Consider the following 25,095-nt stretch of genomic DNA (forward strand, 5'->3'; position numbering starts at 1 on the left):
TGTCGGTGGGAATGTCGAGCAGGATCAGATCTCTATCGATCTCGTTCAGCAGCCTCCTTTTGTTACATAACCCTATCAGACTCGGTCTTTGCCTACCACTATGAGCTTGGTCGACTTCTCATTCACTGAGAAATTATAGGTGTATGAACGTGAGTGTTTGTGTGTGTGTATTTACGCCTATCGTGAGATATATCAATAGCTGTAGTCTCTCTCTGTAAATATACTTAAATTAACAAGCAAATACCAATTGAGGCGTTGTTTTCTCTCTAATAATTAAATATTTGCTATGTACATAACATGATGAAAAGCGGTGTAGTAAGATTTCCTTGCTGCAAGGTTAGAAATCACTGTTTAGATCTTAAAATATTTTAACACAATAATAACTATGTCTCCAAAGTAAGTAGGACTAGATCAGAATACCAACGGAATAAATTATGGTAAGTTACCACTTACCAGTGCTCATGTACACCTGTAGGTAACACAAAACGAACGTTATTTAAATCTGGTTTTTTGTAAAACTTTTTCTTTGGTCGATGCAAAGTTCTCGATACATTGAAAGTTAAATAGCAAAAAGACAATAGAAAAAACTTGGTTCGGAGCGCACCGTATTCGTGGTCCAGCTCAGACCAAGTTCGATCGTCTGTTTGTAGTTTAATGATGAACGTTTATTATGAGTTATGACTCTTCAGTCTTCAGTTCACAAAAGTCTACCTTGCCAATTTCGAACAATGTGCGAATGTCAGGACGAGCAATGTTTAATAAGCAAATGTCAAATCAATTGAGCGAGTGGCTGCGAACACGGAGAAGTTCAAAGCGATCACTTATTGCCTCTAATTTATGCATCTGCGTGTGTACTGGTGTTGCAGATGTTCGCGACGTAGCGCTAGGTCAATAGAGGAAGAATTGCGTATTCGTAACACTATCGAAAAGTTATGACAACTCTAATTTTGAAAGTGTATAATGAGAGATCTCACTTCAAACTACTTCAAAGTTCGATAATGTAAGACGACGCTGTCAATTGTTTCTAGGAGGACGAGCTCTTACTAGCTTTTCGTGAAAAATACTAGCTTTATCAGTTAGCAGTCGACGGAAGAACTTGATTAATGTCCGGTATCTCAGGTTTTTGAAATTGAGTTTATGCAGAAATTGGTTAAACTTTTGACGTTAGCCAATTCATAAACTCCAATCAAATACCTAAGAAACCGGGCATAAATATAACTAGCTGTTTGACCGAGCTTTGCTCGGTATCCGATGAAAATAACATTTTCTAGAAATGATTCATGAATGAAAATCGTTGGAGCCGATTCTTTTATTATTGACCAATAATATGCAACCAGCCTTACAGTCTACAGATAGTGGTGTGACAAGTTAATTAGCTTACTATCGACGAGACAAATTCATTTCATATATTTCTCACCTCCGCTTGATAAATAGCGAGTGTCGCTCTACTGACACTCGCAAATGAGGAAGTTGTGTAACAGAAGTAATTATTAAATAATACTGTCTGTGTTTTAGGTTGACATGTTACGCGTATTAATAATTATTATTATAATAATATTATGTCTGGCTCTGCCCTACCTACCTACTATGGTCCAAAAGGCTTGGTGACTAGCCTTTTGGCTAATTTCGTTCTTTTGACATTTAATACCAAGTTGTGTGACTCGCATCGTGGTAAACTTTTTATGGGAAAATAAAGGAACGATTCTCCTAAATAAGAAAACCACTTCAAACACAGTTATGTATGATATAATTTCAGATATTTTATAATATTATTTAACATGAATGCCATCACGTTTGTCAAAATGTCCATGTAAAATTTTCAATTACATTTCTCCGTGTTTGTGAATGTTAATATTATAGACAAATATTGACGGTATCATGTCATAGCCGTGAACTATCGATGTCGACAAACACCGTTATCGCATCACTATCGCTGTCATCTGTCACTTGTACCTACTTGTCAAAGGATTAGTGAGTAAACAATTAATCCCCAAATGTAATCTTTGAATTTCAAAGTTTGAACCTACTATTCAATTTTTATAAGCCGAATGCGTGTTCTAATACGCTAGGCAAAGTGCTAAATTACATAACGATAATAATTTTGGAGCTCGAAACAAGCAAACAAACAATTAAGGTTTTCTCTTTATAATATGATTAAGAAAGATATTCTCGAAAGATAAATTAAATCACAGACTTTTTTCAGTCAAAACTAAATAATAATCATCTGAACTGGTATCGGTAGCTTCAAAGAAAAATATAACTGAAGTTCTTATTCGTCGAAACTTGAGCAGCGTTTATTGCAAAACTAGTAACTGCGGACGTTAATAGTTCTTAAATGAGATCAAATCGTATTTAGAAACATCCGGTATCGGAATGATTTTAATCTTAGATCGCTACTTTTGATGTAATATCAGTCTGAAAGTTTAACATTATATTATGTTGTTAACCACATCGAGTTCGTACAAGAAAACTTTTCCTGAGCTCATCTATTAGTTGGATCACTACACCAATAATATTGTATCAACTATGATATTTATTACTTTTCAAGTTGTATTTAGGTACTTGCTATTTAAAGACTTGTCATAGAAAATAGTAACCTCATAAGTTCTGATTTCAAATAACTATACTGTACTCGGCGAAACATGGCGGTAGCGGTCATTAACTCCCTGTCAAAAACTTGTCATTTTCTATAAAAACCGCGATTGACAATGAAGTGTCAGATGTTGTCAATCGTGGCTTTGTATAGAAATTAGAAAATGACAAATTTTTGACAGGGAGCCAATGACCGCTACCGCCATGTTTCGCCGAGTAGAGTATATTATATATGATTTGATAAGACGACGCGACGGCGGATTTTTGGATCAACTCTAGTGATGGCTTTAATTGTTATTACAATTATTCATTGTTCAGGCAATATCAACGTAATCTGTTCAATGACTTAAATATGCTGTGTTTGGAGATACATAGTTATATGTATATGTTAATGTAAAAGTTCGAATTTCGGTCAATCTTAAGATTTGAGTGTAAATCTTAGGATTTACCGACACGAGTTGGTAAATGTAAGTATTTCTAAAAATACGACGATTTTTTCGAACATTTACCATTTCAATTCGGTATATATGCTAGGTTTTACTACTGTCAACTGGTAAGTGTTGGTTTTAGGAATAAAACAATGAGTAATTCTTAATTATTAACCTTAATGAACTTCTAGACAAAACAGGTAGGTACATCAATACCAAAAACACAATTTTTGGCCTGTTTTTGCTCTATAACAGTACGGAACCCTTCGTGCGCGAGTCCGACTCGCACTTGGCCGTTTTTTTTTTTTTTCAACATATACCGTGCCATTAACGTAAATCCTAAGATTTACCAACTACATGGTGGTAAAAGTTCGTATCGCAAACCTTTTCGGACATTTACCATTAGGAATTGGTAGATCTTAGGTTTTACTAGAAAATCTTAGGATTTACTGCAGTTCGAGCTTTTACAGTAACATATACACATTAAATACCCATTAGAATCACATTTTATGTATAATCCATTGATAAGAAAGTTACAATTTAGTCTATTCGCAGCGCAATGGCTCGGTAAAATTTTGATAGAACAACGACCTTTTAAATCATACGCATTTTAATAAAGGAATATCTCCGTAATACTCGTGACACGAATCCCTCTGAACCAGGAATCTGCTTCATTGAGCAGATGAGAATTTACGTCAGCGGGACCGAGCCGAGTCAGCGCAGATTAATTTATGTGATGAGGTCGCGCCTTCAATTCCCGATGCAACAGGCTGCTTTAAATATTAATGATATTATATTTAATACATTACTCATGTAAATAGAAAAATAACCTCGTGTCATACCCGGTTTCTGTAAATTTGATGAAAGATTTATAGCGCGTTTAATTAGCTAACGCCAGACGCCAAGTGGTTTAATTAATCGAAGAATTGAAACATGAAATGAAACTTATGTCATCGAATTAGAACGTAGTATATGCTATTACTGTAAGACAAAAAAAGACGACAATATTTTCTCGATACACATTTTGCATACAAAAACATTGCTACAGTTTTGACGGCATACGTCGTATTTAAGTATTTTGATATCGTTGACTTGAGTATGATTTAAAGGGCGATGAAGACGATTAACAGACATCAATACGCAGGATAAAGTGATGAACAACGGCGTAATGTTCGTCCAATCATGGAAAAATCCGTAGCTATGAGAATGTAAGCGTTCAGTAATGCTGGTGACGAGTTTCGTTAAATTCTTCAAAGAGCGTCGGCCAGACGCGATGAAAACTGATGAAAACAAAAATACTGTCGCATTACGTAACAAGTTTTTGAAGTCCCGATTTTAATGAGATTTTAATGACAGGATCCCGCGCAGCTGTAAATAATGGTCAAATAAAGGGAGGGATTATGTTGTCCTGTAAGATGGAAGCGCGATTCCCAAAATTAATTTCGAGGGTCCTCGCTGGCTACGTTTTTGGTGTCTTACGAGTATCTGCTCCGACATTTTAAGCTCCAGAGACGTTTTTGTAAATTGTAGCTTTGGACAATCATCTTTATCGTTCTTTTGTTACCTTGTGTAACTACTATTCTACCATGATATTACAAATGCCAAAGTATATCTGTATGTTTGTTACCTTTCACGTCTAAATCGCCAAACAATTTTAATAAATTTTGGTAGGGAAACACTTTGGTTTCAGGGAAGAAAATAAGATATTTTTTTTAGTTAAGTAGTTTACTTTTTTTAGCCCAAGAAATTCACAGTTCCTGTTAATACTTGGTAAAAGAGAAAGAAAATCTGTAGATTGTGAAACAAACAGTAAAAGTTTAGGAGGCAGTGAACTTATAACTTTAAAACATTGATACGTAATGGCTACAATATTTCACAGAAATTACCACTTGCATTCTATAGTTTGTGACCAGAAAACCGGTTGAATGTCTTATCTTGGCGATAAATCAAAGAAACCAGGTGGTGGAGGCCCATACATCATCAGAACGCATTCCGTGGACACAGGGGTGAAGCTTTCTACACTAGTGACGCGGTCGATCGATATGTCAACATTTGTCTTCTAGTGGTGGGACTTGTCCATACAGAGTTCAAATGCATTTCAAAAGTTACAGGTGGTAAACGAAATTAAGAGCCGATATGACCCTAACTTGACTACATACTTTAACCTAGATCTCAAAATCTGTAAGGTCTAGAAAACTGATTTTTTGACACAAGTAACTTCAGTTCATAAAGATTAAATGCTCAAGACGAAAACACGATTACTCAAAAAATACTCGATAGTTTCTTTTTTACAAAAAACCTTGTTTTAGACACATTTTTGCTTGGATCTTCGAAGTTTGCTGTCTTTTCTTTAATATTTTTTAATATCTAAAAAGGTATTGATAAAACCTAAATTTGCTCAAAACACTTTTTTCATAATCATTATAGTTCGTCTTTTATTCAAGTAAAACTAACTCGGCGATGATTCCGCGCCGTCCTTTTTCACCTGGCATATGAAAGACGGGCGTGAGTGTGAAGAGAGAAGGACGATGTTTGATTTTTAGAGTCAGGTGAGCTCTTAAAGAGATAGAACTAAAAAAGTATATAAAATACTGTTATCTGCCATGTAAAGTTCTAATCGCGAAGAATCTTTCTACAAAATGCTTCAAAAATTACATTATTGTTTAAATTTCTAGGAAAACCCTAAACGGAATAATTACTAGTTTAATTATATTATAGGGGTGGCTGGTGACTCACTAGTCTTACTACTACATTACTCATTAGTCATTGCGGTCTTTGCAGAAACTCAATCAACTTTAAGCCTCCTTTTAACTTCAAACTTTGCCTTAAACTTATTTTTTTTGTATTTACATCAAGAATTATTCGAATAATTTCTGCTAGAATTCTGTCCAAATCTATAGTTCTGTTAACCCTAGAGCTGTACCGCATTCACATAAAAATAAAGCCAAAAAAATTGTAGCTGAATTTTATTCAGCTACAATTCTATTGATATCGATAGTTTGGCATCCCTAGAGCTGAGAGCCAATAAGCCGGGCCGTGAGCGTCGCGTTAACACCGCGCGACATCGCGACACGTTTTTTTACCATTTAGAGTGGTCTCTGTTTGACGAAACTGGAGTTGTGACCACGTGACGGGATTGGACAGGACATGTTGTCCGGACATTCCCTTTAACGTGGTTCTTCAGTCTTCACTTATACCTATACCACAATACTGTATTTGGCGAAACATGGCGGTAGCGGTCATTGACACCCTGTCAAAAACTTGTCATTTTCTATGTAAGCCGCGATTGACAATGAAATGTGAAATGTTATCAATCGCGGTTTATATAGAAAATGACAAGCTTTTTAACAGGAAGTCAATGACCGCTACTACCATGTTTCGCCGAGTACCGTATATTATTATGTACTCGTAACGTAACCTCATGGATCAATTTATTACCTTTTGGTTGCATTGCAAAATTTCACGACCTTTATTTGTTAAAATTAACTCATACTTAAATATTATAAATGCAAAAGTGTGCCTGTCTATTAAGTGTTAACGTTTCAACAGCTGAACCAATTTGATAAAATTTTGTCAACTTATAGTTCCGAAAACGACGAAAGAACTAAGAAGTATTTATTGCAGCAAAATAAATACAAGAAAAATTAATTACTACACCAAGAAAAAATACATTCTATTATGATTAATTTACCCTTCAATTCCTTTTAGTTAGGGATCCCCAGAATATTATTTTTTAATTACTATCAAGCTAATTTTTGTGAGTAGCTTCATTTTGATAAAACGAACAACAATTGTATATCTGCGAAAAATCTTGAAAGTGGTAGCTAACAGAGATAGAATGGATTTCATACTTTGATTTGATGGTCCTAAAATATGGATTGGTCTATTTGTAGGACAATGTTACTCTTAAATTATATAACTATCAATATACAAAAAGTCAGCTGGTTAGGGTTCCGTTTTAGGGTTCTGTAAATCTACTCTTAGGTTGGGTTGCACCAGAGGAGTGGTTAACGTTTAAGTTAAGGTGAAAGTTATGGTTATAGTTAAGGCTAAATTTAACTTTAACTTCAACCTTAACTTTGACCGGAGAAATTGAGAGATGACAGCTGGTCCAACAAGGTTATAAATGAACGTGGGCGGGGGCGCTGCTGGTAAAGGAGAACTGTCAAAAATGGCGATTTTGTATAACGACAGCGTTAGTGTTAGTTCCTTTTTTCGACACGTTTTAAAACCTTGTCGAGTTCTATGGTTATGGTTAAATATTATGGCGTCTTGATGGCGACCATTTTTAACTTTAACCAAAGATTTGATATTTAGCATTGTAGTTAAAGTTACAGTTATAGTTAAAGTTAGTTGGTGCAATCCAACCTTAGTTAAAATATAGTTTACTAGATGATGCCCGCAACTCTGTTGCGCCAAAATTCGTTTATGACGCGGGAACCGTACATTTTTACGGGATAAAAATTATCCTATTGTCCTTTTCCGGGACTCAAAGTATCTCCATGCCAAATTTCAGCAAAATCGGTTCAGCGGTTTGAGCGTGAAGAGGTAACAGACAGACAGACAGACACACTTTCGCATTTATAATATTAGTATCCATGGATGTGAAAGATAAAAAATGGTGAAACGTGGGTGAAACAATGGTTATCTGTAATCAAGATCCTTTCTTAGAACCGCCCTCCGAACACAGCGTGAATCGTGATATGCAATAAAATAGTTCGGTTCCAAATATTTATTATTTGATTAAATTTTTTTATTGGGTGTTTACATAATAACTGACCCCTGTGGTTATGAAGTAACTCTTTAGTGGTCTGTGGGTTTTGGAATTGGGTTGAACTCATAATCAAAACATTACAGACATAATATATTAGATTTTTTATGATTTCATACAAATTCGGTGTGTGTTTTACAGATAGAGAATGTTATTCAACTTTATTATAGTAATTTTCGTATATTAATATACTTTATTTTATTTTATATGCGTTTTAAAAGAAATGGCTTTGTTATACTTAATTCAAGACGTGAGTGGATGAATAGGGTAAGATAACATGAAAAAACTTCCCGTTTTTAGGGTTCCGTAGCCAAATGGCAAAAACGGAACCCTTATAGATTCGTTATGTCTGTCTGTCTGTCTGTCTGTCCGTCCGTATGTCACAGCCACTTTTCTCCGAAACTATAAGAGCTATACTATTGAAACTTGGTAAGTAGATATAGTCTGTGAACCGCTTTAAGATTTTGATACAAAAATGGAAAAATTATTAAAAATTTTAGGGGTCCCCATAGATACAACTGAAACAAAAATTTTTTTTCATCTAAACTAGGCGTGTGGGGTATCTATGGATAGGTCTTCAAAAATCATATTGAGGTTTCTAATATCATTTTTTTCCAACTTGATTAGTTTGCGAGAGACACTCTTCCAAAATGGTAAAATGTGTGTCCCCCCCCCCCCCCTCTAACTTCTAAAGTACGGGCATGATAAGTCTAAAAATAATATATGATGTACATTACTACAAAAACTACCAACGAAAATTGGTTCAAACGAGATCTAGCCAGTAGTTTTTTTATACGTCATAAATGGTAAACCTTAATTTAACTTTCATTAAATCAACTAAAATATGGAAATAAATCAAAAACCTCTTAATTTTATAAAAATAAACCTTATTGCTGCTGTGGAACCCTTCATGGGCGAGTCCAACTCGCACTTGGCCGGTTTTTTGTTTTAATGGAGGCTTTAGGGCCGGAAAAAATATTTGAAGAAAAAGTATTAATTATAATTATGTGTAGCCAGATATATTATGTTAAGTTATGAAGTATAATAAGTCACAAGTTTTATTAAAATAATTAGGGAAAAAATGAGTTATTGACCGTATGTTACGAAATGTTACTTGTTCGATTCTTCCACTTACGTCTTCATTATTTATTACCATACTTAATACAAAAAGTTAAAACCTACGTTCTTAAAATTACAAACCACAAAGTGTGCAACTGAAATTTAAAAAAAAACTGCTCTAGGCACTAGTGCAAAGCCTAAGCGTAGACACTCAGGGCATACAATAGGTCTTTTCTTAAGCCCTAAGTCAATAGGGCTATCGTCTCAATAGGCTATTCAAGAAGCAGATTGGAAAACGTTTGCCCGACTGCGTAAAGGTGGTGGCGTTTAACACTTCCTCACTCCGGTCACGTCGCCACTGTTAAATGTTTATTGCCGTCACGGGAAACGGCAAATTGCAACCGACCTAACAAAATAAACGAAGTGGCACAATAAAATCTCCATTTTGATTATTTACAGGCGATGAATTGCTGAAAACTGCATTAAAATCTTTTCAGTGTGTAACAATTTTCAGAGAACCATTCTCTGAAAATTGTGTTGTTCGCTATAAAAATATTATATTTACTGTGAAAGATTTCAGCGAACACGAAAAAAATAGACTTTATTTGTAGCTGTGACCACCGTAGCATTTACTGATAATAATTGATAAATTGTTAGTCAATGGCTCAATGCTACGGTTATTAGTAAATACAATTGAATTGAATTAAGTATTTATTTAATATTTATAAATCTAACTTCTTTGAGATTACAGTTTTCATTCATTATTACTTCAAGCTTTCGCTTTGAATTATCGATAGTTATCGAAACTTTTCACATCACTAAAATTACTGAGATATTGTTAATTAAGTATGTTTTCGTTCATAAATTTGTAGGTATAACAAATATACGCCTCTGGTTTCTTCGTTAAAAGTTATTTAACAAAGTACATTGATTTTTAAATTATCTATTATTTATTTGCAGGGACTATATCACTCCCCTCTTGCCTACGAATCATAATAAAACTTACAACTACAAATTAATTTGAATAAAGCCTTCAAGCTGCAGACTACGTCGGTGTCATACTAAGTAGCCTATGTCCCTTAAAAAGTAAAAGTCCCTCCCCCCGGTCCAGGCAATAGAAGCAAATTAGTACTCTCTCATTAGCGCTGAGTCAACGCGGCTGCTGCACGCCGAGATAGCGGATCGCGTAGTGTTGCGCCGTGTCGATATCATTATATCGATACTTTTATATGTAACTTGATAAAACGGTGATCTAAACTCAATTCCCTACTAATATAAACCTTCCCCGGACTGCACAAATATATTTTCAAGACTAAAATCGGCAGATCGGTTAAGTCGTTTTCGAGTTATAGCGAGACTAAAAAATTTTAAAATAAATTTTTAATCACATAAATTATTATTTCTCTGATATTATGTTGCATATCGAGCGATATTTTCGTCAAAGTTACTGGTAACTTTAACTAATTTATTCGCTTTAATGAAGTGTAAACGACAAATATTTTAAAGCATTACATCTGTGATTTTAATCGTGCGGTATGCAGCTTGAATTCCATGCAAATTTGTTAACCTATTTTGTTCTAATATCAGACAAACCATCATCCGGAGCGTTCTGCACAGTGAATATTGCACACAATGTAGGTGGGAATGTACCTCGTAGCACCCAAAGTCATTTATTGTCTCCCTATTGTCAACTACGTAACGCCCATTCAATGCAAAACCTAACTTTCTCCACGGTTATTCAGGCTTTATCAGTGTAATGTCAATATTATTGTCTTTTTGTAAGGTTGTCGAGTAAATGAAATTGTCAAAACGTGTAAACGTTCGGAAGCCACCTCACACCGTGTCTAACAAAGATCGCCCGCGGGACGAACAACGGGACAAACAATTGAACAAAAAATTATAATAGGCGGTGAAATCAAGGGTAGAATTTATTGGCTTTTTGTGCGCTTTTTTGTGTGCATTTTTGATTCGGTTGTAACCTCTTCGCGGTATTTTAAAAAATTATGAGAATGAGTTGGGTGTATCGTAAAATTTAGTTATTGCTATTAGCTATAATAGGACTATTAATATTCTTGGCAATTAAATTTTAGAGTTAAACTAGATTTTTTGTTACTTTTTTATCATTTTGTTTTTAAAATTTCGGCCACGATTAATGTATAGAATTTATACTTCGTGCTAAAACTTTGAAGGAAACGTACGGCTACATATTATTATGTGTCAACTGTCAACTTGTCAAATATCGACATTTAATTTCCCAGCCCTAACTGGTAAATAGCGCGTTCTGCGGCGAGGAGATAACTTATACAAATAGAGATGGGCTCGCATACGATTTGAATACATTATCGATTCTCCGCCAGGTCCGAGGGCTAAACATGTTGAATACATTATGACCCATTCATCATCATCAGCTTAATTGCATCTAAATATCCATGGAAAAGCACTAAAAAATGTTTGAATAAAAAACTAGATGTTGCGCGCAAATTTCTTTATTAAGTAGTTATTACTTAGAATCCGCAATTTTTTATGGCATTATAACTTATTTATACCCTATGGCCCTTAATTTTTAAATTATTTTTAAAATCATGAAATGGTATTTTTTTTAATCAACTGTAAATATAGAGATACGTGGAACTATAAAGTTTTTTATTTATAAGATTATAAACACAATATACAAACAACAACCAAGTAAAACCAATTTTCCTAAACAACTTTTCGTCTTGTATTGGCGTTTCGATTTTATCTTTTGATAGAAGTTTCCAGTACAACACCTTCGATAGGCAAATACGATTCTAGATTATTTCCTGTCTAGACGTGGAAGAGAAAACGTGAGAAATACCTTAAAACAAATTCCTTTGACTTGTATACAAAATAACTATTCGTACAATTTTAACATTTCATATTTAAAATAGAAGAACATTAGTTCATCATCATAAAAAAAAACAAAATATATATACAAAATATACATATTATTATACTTGATCTTATAAGTACTTATATAAAATTCTCGTGTCATAATGTTAGTCACCATACTTCTCCCAAACGGCTTTACTTTTTACCTATATGCATATTCAGTAGGTCTGAGAATCGGCTACTGGGTACTTTTTATATTGATAAGTGCATTTGTTGAATAAATAATAGTAAATTATTACAACTCGAGACTGACGGCGACCATTGTTTGTGCGACGGGATAGCGATGGACATGGAATTGCGACACAGAAAAGGACATTTATTCCTCAAAAAAAATTACAGGTTTTTTGAGCCGAAATTCTACGCGTGAAGCGTAGAATTTCGGCTCAATAAAGTTGCGAAGTGTAACAAAATCTCACGGTAAGCAGTTACATTATAGATATTTACAGTAAAGTAACGTAGCAGTATTCTTGAATATTATGCTCAACATAAAACGTTCTACGCGAGCGCATATTATACTATGTAATCTGTGGCGAGCGCGACCTAGGAATACTGCAATCTTTTGATATATTTTATTTTTAAGTATTTAAAATCACACCTAAGGGACAATTCAGCCCGCAACGCGACGAGGAGAGGCGCGGCGCGGCATAAATTTGTATGGATTTGACAGATTTCAATTGCGTGAGACGTCTTGCAAATCTGTCAAATCCATACTAATATTTTAGAAATGCATCTACACGTTGCGTTGCGGTCTGAAATGTCTGAATTGACCCTTAGTGTCCAAACACACTAGGCCGAAAATACGCGGCCGAAGTTCGGCATGATTAAGTCAGCAATACGCTACGCATACAATATAACGCGACGTAATTTCGGCATGGTGTGTTTAGAGTTTAGACACTATGTGCGTGCGCCCGATTGGGTCTGATATGAAGTCGGTCTACTGTAAATTGCTTATATTGTGGCATAATAACGTCGATATCAGTCGATACGGCCAATGTCAGATAACTCTGTTTATTTTCCCACAAAATTATCACAAATATTTGGGCAATGTAGAGGTGAAATAATTTTACCGGTTGTACAAATTCCGAGAAAATATGACTCAGGTTTGAGTAAATATTAAAACAATGGACTTAAATGTGAGGGTTGAGTTGTGATATTTATCAAGGGAGTGAACCATTCGTTTAGAGTAACTATGTTGATGGACTTTACGGACTAGGTATACTGTATGAACTAAGAATCATTCCTCTATTTAGGCAAATTAAACCGACTTCCAAAGATATCTTCTGCCGTCTTATCGCAAATAGACTATGGGATCTAAAACATCGTCAATTTTACCACGCTTTGTTTAGAAAAACGTCAATCTTTGTAGCCACTGGAATATAATCTTCCTGATTCTTGTAAAAAAGAAATAAAGTATTTTTTGAGCCGAATATTTCGGAACGACTTAAAGATACAATTAAATATTTTCTGACGCGTCTCGCGGGATAAAGGGAAAATCATTTTCGACGTTCAACAAAAGAGCTTAAAAATAAGTCGAAGTAAACAAATCGCGACGGAAATAAAACTCTTGTTAACGCAACGAGTGACACTGCCAGCTCAAACTTTATATTTTTATATTTGCAAGTCAATTACATAAGCTTACGACGACGCACTTGAAGTGAGGCCACACTGTTTCGGTGCGGTGCGTCGTCTGAGCAGAATAACGCATTGTAATTTGTACCACATCTGCGTCGACGCTCGATAACCCAATACAAGACAGTGTTCAGCGTTACAACTTACATAATATAGGCTATAACTTATAAGCCTCCCAATTATTAATCTTAGAAATAGCTCTACCTGCCGCACTCATAGAAATTAATGAGTCAACTGTAATAAAGTTATGATTTTGACATGAACCCCATACATTATTTGTCAAACTATTCATTAAATTAAAGTTTAATTATTATCATTAAATGTATCTGAATTCTGAGTGCGGCAGTTAGTGCGTTAGTTCTACGTCTACTCAGTACTCACTACTCAGGACCATTTTATCCAGGTTCGGATCGGACGTAGTGCGAAACCGTTATTTACACTAATCTCCTGTACTGCGTACGGCGACGAAGTATGTATTGGCTTATGTAAAAAAAAAAATGTACGTTATGCGTCGGAGCGAGACTGGCGCCGCACCGCAAAAGAGCAATGTGGCCTCGCTCTCACAATATGAACACTCGCCAAAATGTAGTTACAAATGCGTCGTTACTCAATATTATGTAAACACAAAATGTAAATATTATGTACACAAAAATACTAGAATACTGGATTCCTTTTGTTTTAGTAATGTAAAAACTGTAAACGCTATCCATATCTAATGCAGACTGCAGTAGACCGTACGTATTAGACGAAATTATAAAAATATTAAAAAATATTTTGCGAAACGAAAATACTAATTTACTTAAGTATAATCTAACTAACAAGGCGCGTTGCATACATATTTTTTTCAAATTTTACATATTTTGAAGTTTTGTGCCTCGATTTTCCGAACTGTAGATGTACTTAATTATAATATTATTTAGTAAACACAACATTTTAAAAATCCGCTAGGTCGGTTTCTCAATGACAGAATTTTATACAATGTGTTAACATTTACAATGTTACAATGTGATAACTTAGTTCAACGTACGGTTATGGCAATAAATGAAAAATTCGTGAAAATTAGATCATGCATCTTTGTGATTTTTTTCTATCGAGAAAAATGTATGGTATCGTGTTTTTGCCCAGATCGAATTCTTGGAAATATAATGTAGTATCTAATTTTAGAAAATAAAACAATTCGGGGCTTATTATCAAGTATAAAAATGAATTATAAAATCGAAAATTTTGGGTTAGTCACCCCCGTTAATCATAATTAAATGTCTCTGAGTATGGCGTTAAATCTCTACATTTAATTGTAGATAGGATCTCATTTCAGATTTAAGAGTGGGTGGAGAGTAGATTAAATTAATATCCATTGTCTTCTCGACCCAGCTCGTTAAGTTGGAAGTATTATTTCACTCTGACACAATAGTTAAGTAACATTCGATTATCATTATAAGTCATTTAATATATTGCAGCATTTCTCGTTAATGGAGATACAATAATAATTTATTGACGAGACTAGGAAAGCGCACAGTACAGGGAGCAACGGAACGGGCCGCATTTTCCATACATATTTTATTATTAAGTGCGCGTTAGGTCATAAAATGTATGGAAAATCTGTTCGGCCCGCTGCGCCCGTCATAATGTGCTCTTTCATTTAAAGTTCGAGTCTGCGCTTTGATTAGTTTCGTCTAGAACAAGGGTGGCCAACACGCGGCCCGCCGTCTGTTACCTTGCGGCCCGCGGAGCCGAGCACATTTTTTTAAAGTAAAAAAAGTACTAAAATAACCTTTTTCATACCTACTATAAATATTTTTTTACTTTTAAAATCAACACAATATGCTTTATCTACATAAAGTGGGGCTGACTTTAAAATAACGTACTGAGCGCCCGCTAGCCGCGCAAACTTATCTACTTTTTGCCGAGAGGACGCGGCTGCCACGGGCTGCTGTGCGGCCCGGGGTAAAATTCTACTTCCGAATTTTGGCCCAAGTGTCGAAAAGGTTGGCCACCCTTGGTCTAGAAGGTATTGCGTCTCTATTAATGAGAAATTGCACTACTTTACAATATTCCATTGTCTGGATCTCTGAATCAAAACTTTATAACAAGCTTTATAAGGGGCTTCATCACTTCCTGATAAGTGCTGGATAGGCTATCTACAACTTAACTTGACAGATAGAGTATGGAGAATCTGTCAGGTAAGTTGTGGATAACCTATCTGGCAATTATATTAAGGAAGTGGTGAAACAGGCCCTAATACTGTTCTTTTAATAAGAAAACAGTCAAAATGATAAAATCGATTCAGTCTGTGGGAGCAAACAGCTGTTACCAATCGGTAGCTATTAGTGTGGCAGTTAATTAATCGGTCCTTAATTAAACTAGCGATGTCCCGTTTTTATCGATATTCGATATCTCATTAATAAATGGAAAAAATAGTTCGAAGGTTGTTTATGTTTTTCAAAAATATAATAAGATTATTAATTATTAATATCATTATCAAGTTCATATTATATATATATCCGCATTTTTTTCGATTAAGATAACCATGCCAAAAGAATATGCAAATTCCTAATCTGATTTAAAACTCTTTCTCTTTTTCTTGACATTTAAAACTTTTTAACGCAGTTTAATCAAAAAAAGTTTAAATGTTAATTTCACTATACCAGCCCATGTTTTAACCAGCCATTCTCAAAGTGTGCTCCGCGGATCCCTGGAGCTTCGCAAATACCTTGTAGAGACTACGAGCGATATCTACTTATAGTGTTTTTAGAAATGTCATCAGACACCAGCATGGAGACAGTGCTCTCAAAGACTAAACATTATTTTTAGGGGTCTAGAAATGTCACTTCTTAAAAGGGCTCGCCCACTAATAATGTTTGAGAACCGCTGCTATATACGAAATATCGGACTTAATTAAAGTCGCAGCGTGCTCTAGGAAAATATACACAAACGACTTAATTATGTGACCAATAAAAGTGGCGCCAGCATAACTACAATAATTATTGCAAACATAAATAACACGTTAAATATTACTTTTAAATCGACATAAACATCACTAGCTACAGCTCACATTAACTATTTAATTGCGAAAGATTGATTCAGAGGTTAGGAATTTAATTAATCTGTTGCGTGTGTGGTGAACATTTTGGCGTTCATACTCTGACACTCCTTGTGCTTCTACTAATAAAGCGTATAACTATAATATACCTCAACGGTATAACTATTCAAGGTCCACTGAATTTGTCTTTTCCAATATGCTATTCTCAAAGAGTGAGTCTCAAAGCCCGAGGCGTCCGCGGAGCACCGCGGACGCCTCGGGCTCCGCAAACTCACTCGCGGAGCCCCTGCCACCTGTAGGGGCTCCGCAATCGCCTTCAAACGCCTCCGTGAGCGATACATAAATTATCATCAGACCAGCGGGGCTAAAATGGTCGCTTTGAAGAATCATGATATGAATCATAATATGATTCATTTTTCTAAAATCGCAAAATGCAACTCATTTCTGTATTTTTGTACTGATTTGAAATTTGTCAGTTTGACAGTTTTGACAATTCATTTGCTGAATTGATTGAGAGGAATTGCTAAATGTGACCATTTTAGCCCCGCCGCATGGAAACAATTCATTCAAACACAAAACATTTTTTTTTGGGGCGTCAAAAATGTTATTTCTTAGAAAGGTGTCCGCCAAAAGTTTGAGAAGCGCTGTGCTCAAAGACAAGCAAACCTATTCGATGTGAAAATATTTTTATTGCTAAGAAATAACCCTAACATTAACTTGATGTAGCCCGACCAAATAACATAGATCCGCCATCTGCACAGCGATAGTACAACACCGGTACTAAATCGTTGATACCCAATAGTCAATACCCATTACCCATTAACTTAACATAACCCTACTAAATAACCTAGGTCCACCATCTATGAATCAATTTCCCCGATAGTACAACGTCGTTAGTCGTTACTAAAACTTTTATACCCATTTACCTCTACTTAACTTTAATTAGACATTAGTAGGTACAAGTTTCTTTGAACCTGACGCAAACTATTAGAGGACAGTTAATGATTTCTTAATTACAATTTATAAGTCGTAAATAGTCCGAGCGCTGAACGTTGTAAACTTAAACCAATATTGAGTACTAAACTAATGACTATTAGAATGTTTGTAGTCAATAAAATAGAGTCAGTTTTGACAGTTCCTTGACCCGTTTAGTCATCGAACCTTTAAGAATGTTAGTAATGAACCTTGTTGTTAACCTTTTGTTTGAATGTGGGGTGTTTGAATGTGTAAAATCGATTGACAATGCATTATCAAATGACATAAAAGTTGCTTTCTCATACTGTTTTCTTTTTTTTTGTAGGCAGTTTTAACTCTGTTTCTTCCGTTTGATTGCGTACTTTCGCGAAAAAAGGATGTCTTGCCTTTATGTCTATTATCTCTTCATGCTTAAGCCGTAAGCGCTAACCATTTTTAATGAAAATTGGCATAGAAATACTTTGAGTCCTAGGAAAGGACATAGGATAGTTAATATCCCTCAAAATGTACAGTTCCTTCCTAGTAACTACCAGCAGTAGCCCGTTACCATACTATTTATCAGAAAAGGTTGTTTTAAATGGGTAGGTGCGCATTAAAATTTCATAGCTAAGTGGAAATGATTTATTTTCAAGTAGCAGGTGAGGTATTAAATATCTTGCAGAAGTGATAGCGATGAATTTTTAAAGGTTTTCCAAGCGTCTGCACCAAAAGTACTAAATCTCGATTACGTTCGTTTTCTCCAGTTACCGCTTGGCCTATAGCCGTATAAGACCAGTTTCCTAATGTTCATACCTACAGTAAAGTTTCTTTGAGCTTTGATCATAAGAAAATGACATTTTAATAAAAATACAAAAATTATAAAAATATAGCGCATTGGTATTCATTTGAATTAATTTTAGAAATAATTAGTAGCATTCCTAGAAATTGTACATGTACCTATGTACAGTAAACTTTAATATGCTAAATAAAAATGCCCAAGGGCCAAAACATACCATAACAATATAAAACAAGATAAACAAGATAATACATACGATAGAAAGTTAATAAAACAATATACACTACAAGATTAAGTTGAGCTTTCAACCGGAGCTTTCGTAGAATATTCCCACGAATAAACTATTCAATCAATAACTATCGGAATTCGTAGTATATTCGATGTCAAACTTTAAGCGGGGCTGAGCGATTTTCACAAAACAGCCTTCCGTTAGGACGCAAAAGTTCTCGAAAGCTCAATTATATTGTTAATAAAACTCTAAATATATAATTCTAAATATAATATATTTTAATATACAATATAGTGTATATTTACCGTATTTAAAATAGTAGAAGAGATATTCCTTGCGCGGTATATTCACACACAACACAACACACGACACGGGCGGAAACGACGGTGCCCAAGCGCGGACTGGGGGCAATCATTTTATTTTGTCAAGTCTTCGGGGGCCGGTGTTGCTGGGGCAACGAATATTTTACCCCCAAATACGTCTTGTGTTGCCCCCAGGTTAAAACTTGTTGTAAAAAGTTGGGGCGACAAAATCTTTAATGAAGAACAAATGAAAGCTATAAATACTTACTCTATTAATATTTAAAGTTTTATAGAGAGAAAAGCTAATAAAGATTAACAAAGATACGTAGTTCCGACCTGCTCCGATCGGTTCGTATGAAAATTTTTAACGCATAGCAAACAAGCAAAACGCTGTGTGTAAGAAAGCTTTTTCACTTTTAAACTTTATATTTATTGCCCGCTTTTAATTATATAAGTCAGGGGTTCCCACTCATTTCACACCCCCCTTTAAACCTTTAGCGCCCACAAGGGTCGTTATCGCCCATTTTGGGAAAAGCTCATTTAAGAGGCAGAATCGATTAAGTAGTCCCATACTCCTTAACGGTCGATTAGATTAAGCTGATTGTGGGTAGTTAGAAAAACTGTGTGTCGCTTAATTGCGAGTACTTAATGATAAATTGTATGGAAAGTAGAAAATAAATTATAATAAAAGAATAAAATGGTAGTATACTTAGTTTTAGACAAAAAAAATTGAAGTAATTATAAATATTTATATTATGTCTTGCAAGCTTCTATTCAATTTATATTTTCGGGTCAGATAGTAAGTACGAATTATCAAATACTAGAGATCACCCAATGGTCGAAATTCGACCTTAGTTTCAACGACATTAGGACTACTACCGATATTTTGTAAAAAAAATATTGACTTTATCAAATTTTTTCAACTCTTGTCTCTGGGTCTCAGCTGATCTCAGACTGGCCGTGCATTGTCTAGTATCTATATTATTGTCTAGATTCAATAAAAAAAAACTATAATACCTAATCCATTTTCAATTATTTGTCACCTTGTTGCCAACAGACTTCAACCATAAATAAAAGAGTATAATTCGTATGTATAGGCTTGTCACTCAAAAATCTGTCATTTTTCCTAGTGTGTGTGTAATGTTTTATTTGTTAAAAAATGTATGATAAAAGAATAATTTCAAAATAATATTAGCTCGATGCACTCCTTCACCATATAAACTATAACTGTGCAAAATTTTATTCCCCTACGTTTCCCCATTTTTCGCCAAAAGGGATACAAAGTTTTTGGCTCACGTATTAATATATAGATAATATTATAATGGTAGTTAAATAGTAAAAAAATTCAGCTTTTTTATATTTTGTGTACTTAGATCAAAAACAAAATAAATGGTTGGATCTGTTTCAGAGAGATACATATTGACCTGCAAACTCTAGGGCCAAAAACCGGCCAAGTGCGTGTCGGGCCACGCGCAATGTAGGGTTCCGTAGTACCACTAGTTTTTGATAATTTTTGTATGGTCAATAAATGTACATTTATAACGTGTTTTACACTACTAACAACATCATCTCAGTTACGTTCAAATGAATTTGGACGAAAAGTTCCTTTATACTTCGCCGAATACATTTTTATTAGTTGATCGACTATTAATCAATAACTTATGAAGTCTTCTTAGCCGTGATAGTTTTCCTATTAAATTCAGCAAATTTCCTACTCCCGAGAATTTTTTCACATTTCTAGAAGCAACCGTTTAGCTGGTAGAGGCCAGAGGGGGACTCTAAACGATTTTTTCCACTTAATATATTTTCACAAACGGATCCCTAAATCGAAAAATGATCTATGAATGCTCATAATATTTTTTTTAAAAACCTATCCAACGACACTCTACATGATGGGATGGACACGAAAAAAAATGCATCCCCGCTTGATGTGTAGGGAAGGTACCATAAAAAATATTTTTTTTAGATTTCATGTACTTTTTGTCGGCATCATTAATACGTCCATTCATGCCAAATTACAGCTTTGTAGGTCCTATAGTATCCGAGGAAAACCGCGGACAGACAGACGGACGGAAAGACCGAAACTATAAGGGTTCCTTGTTGACTACGGAACCCTAAAAAGGATAAGTAGCTATTTTTAAAAACTCCCATAATACAAAACTGTCTTACATAAGATATTCCTAAAATTCCTTCTCGACGAGAAATCGTATCGCATTATTGATTCAAATGAACAAAAAAAGGTTCTCTACCAAAAACAACCATTCAAATACCCACATTTGTGACAGAGCGTTAAACGCTCTGTCACTTTGCGTTTACGCTGGGCACCCTATCATTTATACCTGTGCACACACACACAGACGCAGGTCTGTCCGCACGTAGGGACAGGGCACCGAGCCCTTCACGCTGCCCAACTGGCAACGAAAAAGCGACCTCTACCAAAAACACCACTCAATTATCCACATTTGTGGCAAAACGTTTGCTCTGGTCACCCTATCATTGATACCTATGCATCACATACACAGACGCAGGTCTGACGTAGGGACAGGGTATACATGCCCTTCGTTGCCCAACTGGTTTGCCACGAAAAAGCGATCTCTACCAAAAACACCACACAATTGTGTGGTGTTTTTGGTAGAGAACGTTCGTGCTGGTCACCCTATCAATCCTATCATTGATACCTGTGCACACAGACGCAGGTCTGTCCGCACGTAGGGACAGGGCACACAGCCCTTCACGCTGCCCAACTGGTTTGCCACGAAAAAGCGATCCTAACCAAAAACACCACTCCATTAGCTACATATTTTGTGGCAAAACGTTCGCGCTGGTCACCCTATCATTGATACCTGTGCACACAGATGCAGGCCTGTCCGCACGTAGGGACAGGGCGCACACAGGCCCTTTACGCTGCCCAACTGGTTTGCCCGCCCTCCTTACGATTGTTTTGTATGTAGTAATTACAATGACAAAAGGTATTGCAGATCTAATTACTCAACCGAAAGTGCATCCAACAATATGATATGCTGTTTAAATTCAATTTTTAACTGACTTCTAAAAAAGAGGAGGTGTTATGTTCTGCTGAATATACTTATTTTTTTAAATTTCATCAGAAATGTCATGAAATCTTATTATAAAGTTATTACCTTTTTATTAGCAAATTTACACAGCCCCAGTGTAAAAAAAAATACCAATGTAACTCTTGGCAAGATTCATAATCTGCATGCTTTTCTGAATTTAATCCCATTCTAGAACGCGTCACCCATATTTTGAATACTCAACTCCACACAACGCCTGCTCTATCTGCTTGTCTTTGTCTGGCACATTGGAAAAGTCAATTGACAGAAAACGAGAGTGGACTGGCGCGACGAACGTTTATTTCTTAATATTTGTATACAATTCGATAACTTATGCAATTAAAAGCAACTTTTGTTATGAAACCACTTTCATAAACGCAATATTTAATATACCTGTCGAACAAAGTTGTCTCCCGATGCGTATAAACTACGAAAGACTGACGTCATACTTTCGTAGCACGTTTATAAACGTAAAAATATATTTTAGATAATATATTTTTACGTTTATAAAAGTGAGAAGTACTATTGTGTTCATTTAATATTCTCCAAAGGCGTAGACAAACGAGTACGATTACCGTGGGAACTGTTTTTACACGGGCAAAACCGCGCGCACTTTTAGTACAATCATAAAATAACTTGAGAGAAAACCAAAACATGCGATTAAACGGCAGTTTAGTAGAGTTTCAAGTTTTTGTTTTTTAAATATCAAAATGAATCGAAGGTGTAAATCGGAAACTAGGGTGGACCCTGGTTTTATGTTACAGGTAGGTCATAGTTAATAATGATGAGAGCGTAAAAAACTGCTCAAGTAAATAAATAAAATATTTATCAACTTTGAAATTATTTTAAGCCCGTAGAGCCGTTGAATATGTAAAGCGGGTAGTTTTGGCGCGTGCCGCTGACAGGTGATGTGTGGCCGCCATTTTGTCTGAATTTATCGTCTGTGGCCGAATTTATTGCGGCCATTGCTGCGGAGAAACATGCTATTGATTGAAAAACGATTTCATATATCACGGGCTTTTTTTAAACTATTTTTGCCAAAATATATGGCAAAATTTACTCCGTCATGTGATTGCTATTTAACAAGTTTCCGTAGTTAGGTACAGTTGTATTACAAGTTCTCGTAGAGTTCCTTGGGAAGGGTGCAGTTTTAATTGTAGGCAGGTGAAGGATTTTCGAAGACACCGGCATGGTTTTTGTTTAGACATCTGCACGGTTTTCGTAGACACATACACAGTTTTCGTAGACATCTACACGGTTTTCGCGGACACATTACAGTTTTCGTAGAGACCTGCACGGTCTTAATAGACCGGTTATCATATAAACACCTGTACAGTGTTCGTAGACATCTGTACAGTTTTCGTAGACACCTGTACAGTTTTCGTAGACACCTGTACCGTTTCCGTAGATACCTATACGGTTTTCGCAGACATTTATGTACACTTAATAGACCGGTTATCTGTTATCATATAAACACCTGTACCGTTTTCGTAGACACCTGTACAGTTTTCGTAGACACTATAGATTTCGTAGACACCTGTACAGTTTTCGTAGACATTTGTACAATTTTCGTTGACACCTGTACCATTTTCGTAGACACATGCATAGATTTCGTAGACACCTGTACAGTTTTCGTAGACAGCTGTACAGTTTTCGTAGACACTATAGATTTCGTAGACACCTATGCGGTTTTCGTAGACATAAACACACCGGCAAAATTAGAGGAACATAACAAAATTTTCAATATTTTTTAAATTGTTCACTGATTTTTATATATTTATTTATTTATTTACTAATTGATTATTAAAAAATAAATTTTATATAAATTTAGGGCATAAAAACGTGAAAAATAGAAAAAAATCAGCAAAAATCAAAAAATTAAGAAAATCTTTGAAATTTCAGTAGTAAGTTTTTAAGATAAATTCTCCATTTTTATTAAAGAAATGCCATGTTAAAAGCGTGTAATGCCTTCTATGGATCTCAAGAGGGCCTGGATACGCCATTCCATGCTTGCATTTTAATTGTCAATCATTTCCTGTGGGATATTCTCCTACTCCTCCAGTAGCGCCAACTCGAGCTCCTGGACACATTTTGGAGCTGGAGTTTTAACTCGTACCGTTCACCCATTGATGTGCCACACGTCTTCAATCGGATCCACATCCGTAGACCACGCTGGCCTCTCCACCTGGGCTACGCCAGCATCGTTTAGGTAATAATGCACGATTTTCTTACTCTATAGACGCACATAAAATTGAAATTACTACCTAAAACTGTGTAAAAGGCACACCATGCAGTTCCAGGATGTCGGTGCTATAGCACTATACTGTCAAAGTACCATCATCTATAATCATCAGCTCCATGCGGGCTCCAAATCATATGCAACTCCAAACCATTACGAAGCCTGCATCATAGGCCACTGTTTCCGGTAAGTTTGATGGCCTGTAGCTTTCCTTATGATTTATCCACATTCTTTATCGCCTGTCAATACAATGTACACAGAATTTGCTCCCATCACTGTACAGCACAAGATTTCACTCACTTGTCTAATTTTGATGTTCACGCGCAAATCTTAGCCTGGCTCTTCGGTGTCCTGTCTCAAGTTTTGTTGCCCTTGCTGGCACTTTTGAGTTTAATTTAACTTCTTTGAGTCTTCTTCTTACTGTACAATCACTTACACGTTCATCTTGGACCTGTTCCGACAGGTTTCGTGTCTGCATAGCAGTTTGAGGTCGATTTCTTAAGTTTTGTTTCCTTACAAAATGGTCATCCTGAACCATTGTCACCCGATATCTGCCTTGTTATCGTCTCCGAACGTAAGATCCAGTCTCTCTGAAGCGTTGAAAGTTACGATGAACCACGGAAGCCGACACACCTAAGGCCTGACTGACCGAACGGTAGGTGTGACCTTTTTCTATCGTGGTTACAGCTCTAGCTGTCGCAGATGCTGGGAAATCACTAATTTTGTATCTAAGCAATGTGTTCTTCCAAAAACCAAACAATCAAATGAGCTGAGCATACCTTTCACCCCGCTAAAACGCCATTCTTATCAGGAACACTTACAACGTCAATAATCGAAAAACACTTATTAGGGCATAATTGCTATAAAAACCTGTCAACTTGCCAGTTTTGTTCAATATTTTATTTCTTGAATGAGCTTAGAAGCTATAAAAAAGGCTTTCAGACAGCCCGACCCACTTGAGTTCAAGTTTTGGCCCTTTTTACCTATGTTCCGCTAATTTTGCCCGTGTGTGTATGTACATTCTCGCGCATCCATGCGCCCACAAGCGAATCACTGTAGGCATTCTGGCGAATTC

General features: G+C 35.7%; 1 protein-coding gene and 1 long non-coding RNA gene across 3 annotated transcripts in view; one reads left to right on the forward strand and one right to left on the reverse strand.

The window, feature by feature from the left end:
- LOC121725591 overlaps positions 1 to 3,236 on the forward strand; it is a 30,652-nt gene extending 27,416 nt beyond the window's left edge. Inside the window, exon 3 of the long non-coding RNA XR_006035404.1 lies at positions 3,221 to 3,236. This is a non-coding gene — a long non-coding RNA (uncharacterized LOC121725591). The remainder of the gene's footprint in view (positions 1 to 3,220) is intronic.
- The window catches only part of LOC121725569 (protein slit), a 99,255-nt gene extending 80,471 nt beyond the window's left edge, over positions 1 to 18,784 (reverse strand). For both annotated transcript variants that reach the window (XM_042112585.1, XM_042112584.1), the window contains exon 1: positions 18,714 to 18,784. The gene's annotated coding sequence lies outside the window, so the exon portion shown is untranslated. The remainder of the gene's footprint in view (positions 1 to 18,713) is intronic.
- Positions 18,785 to 25,095: the final 6,311 nt, after the last annotated feature.

This window comes from Aricia agestis, chromosome 3 (genome assembly GCF_905147365.1).
Source record: "Aricia agestis chromosome 3, ilAriAges1.1, whole genome shotgun sequence".
NCBI lineage: Eukaryota > Metazoa > Arthropoda > Insecta > Lepidoptera > Lycaenidae > Aricia > Aricia agestis.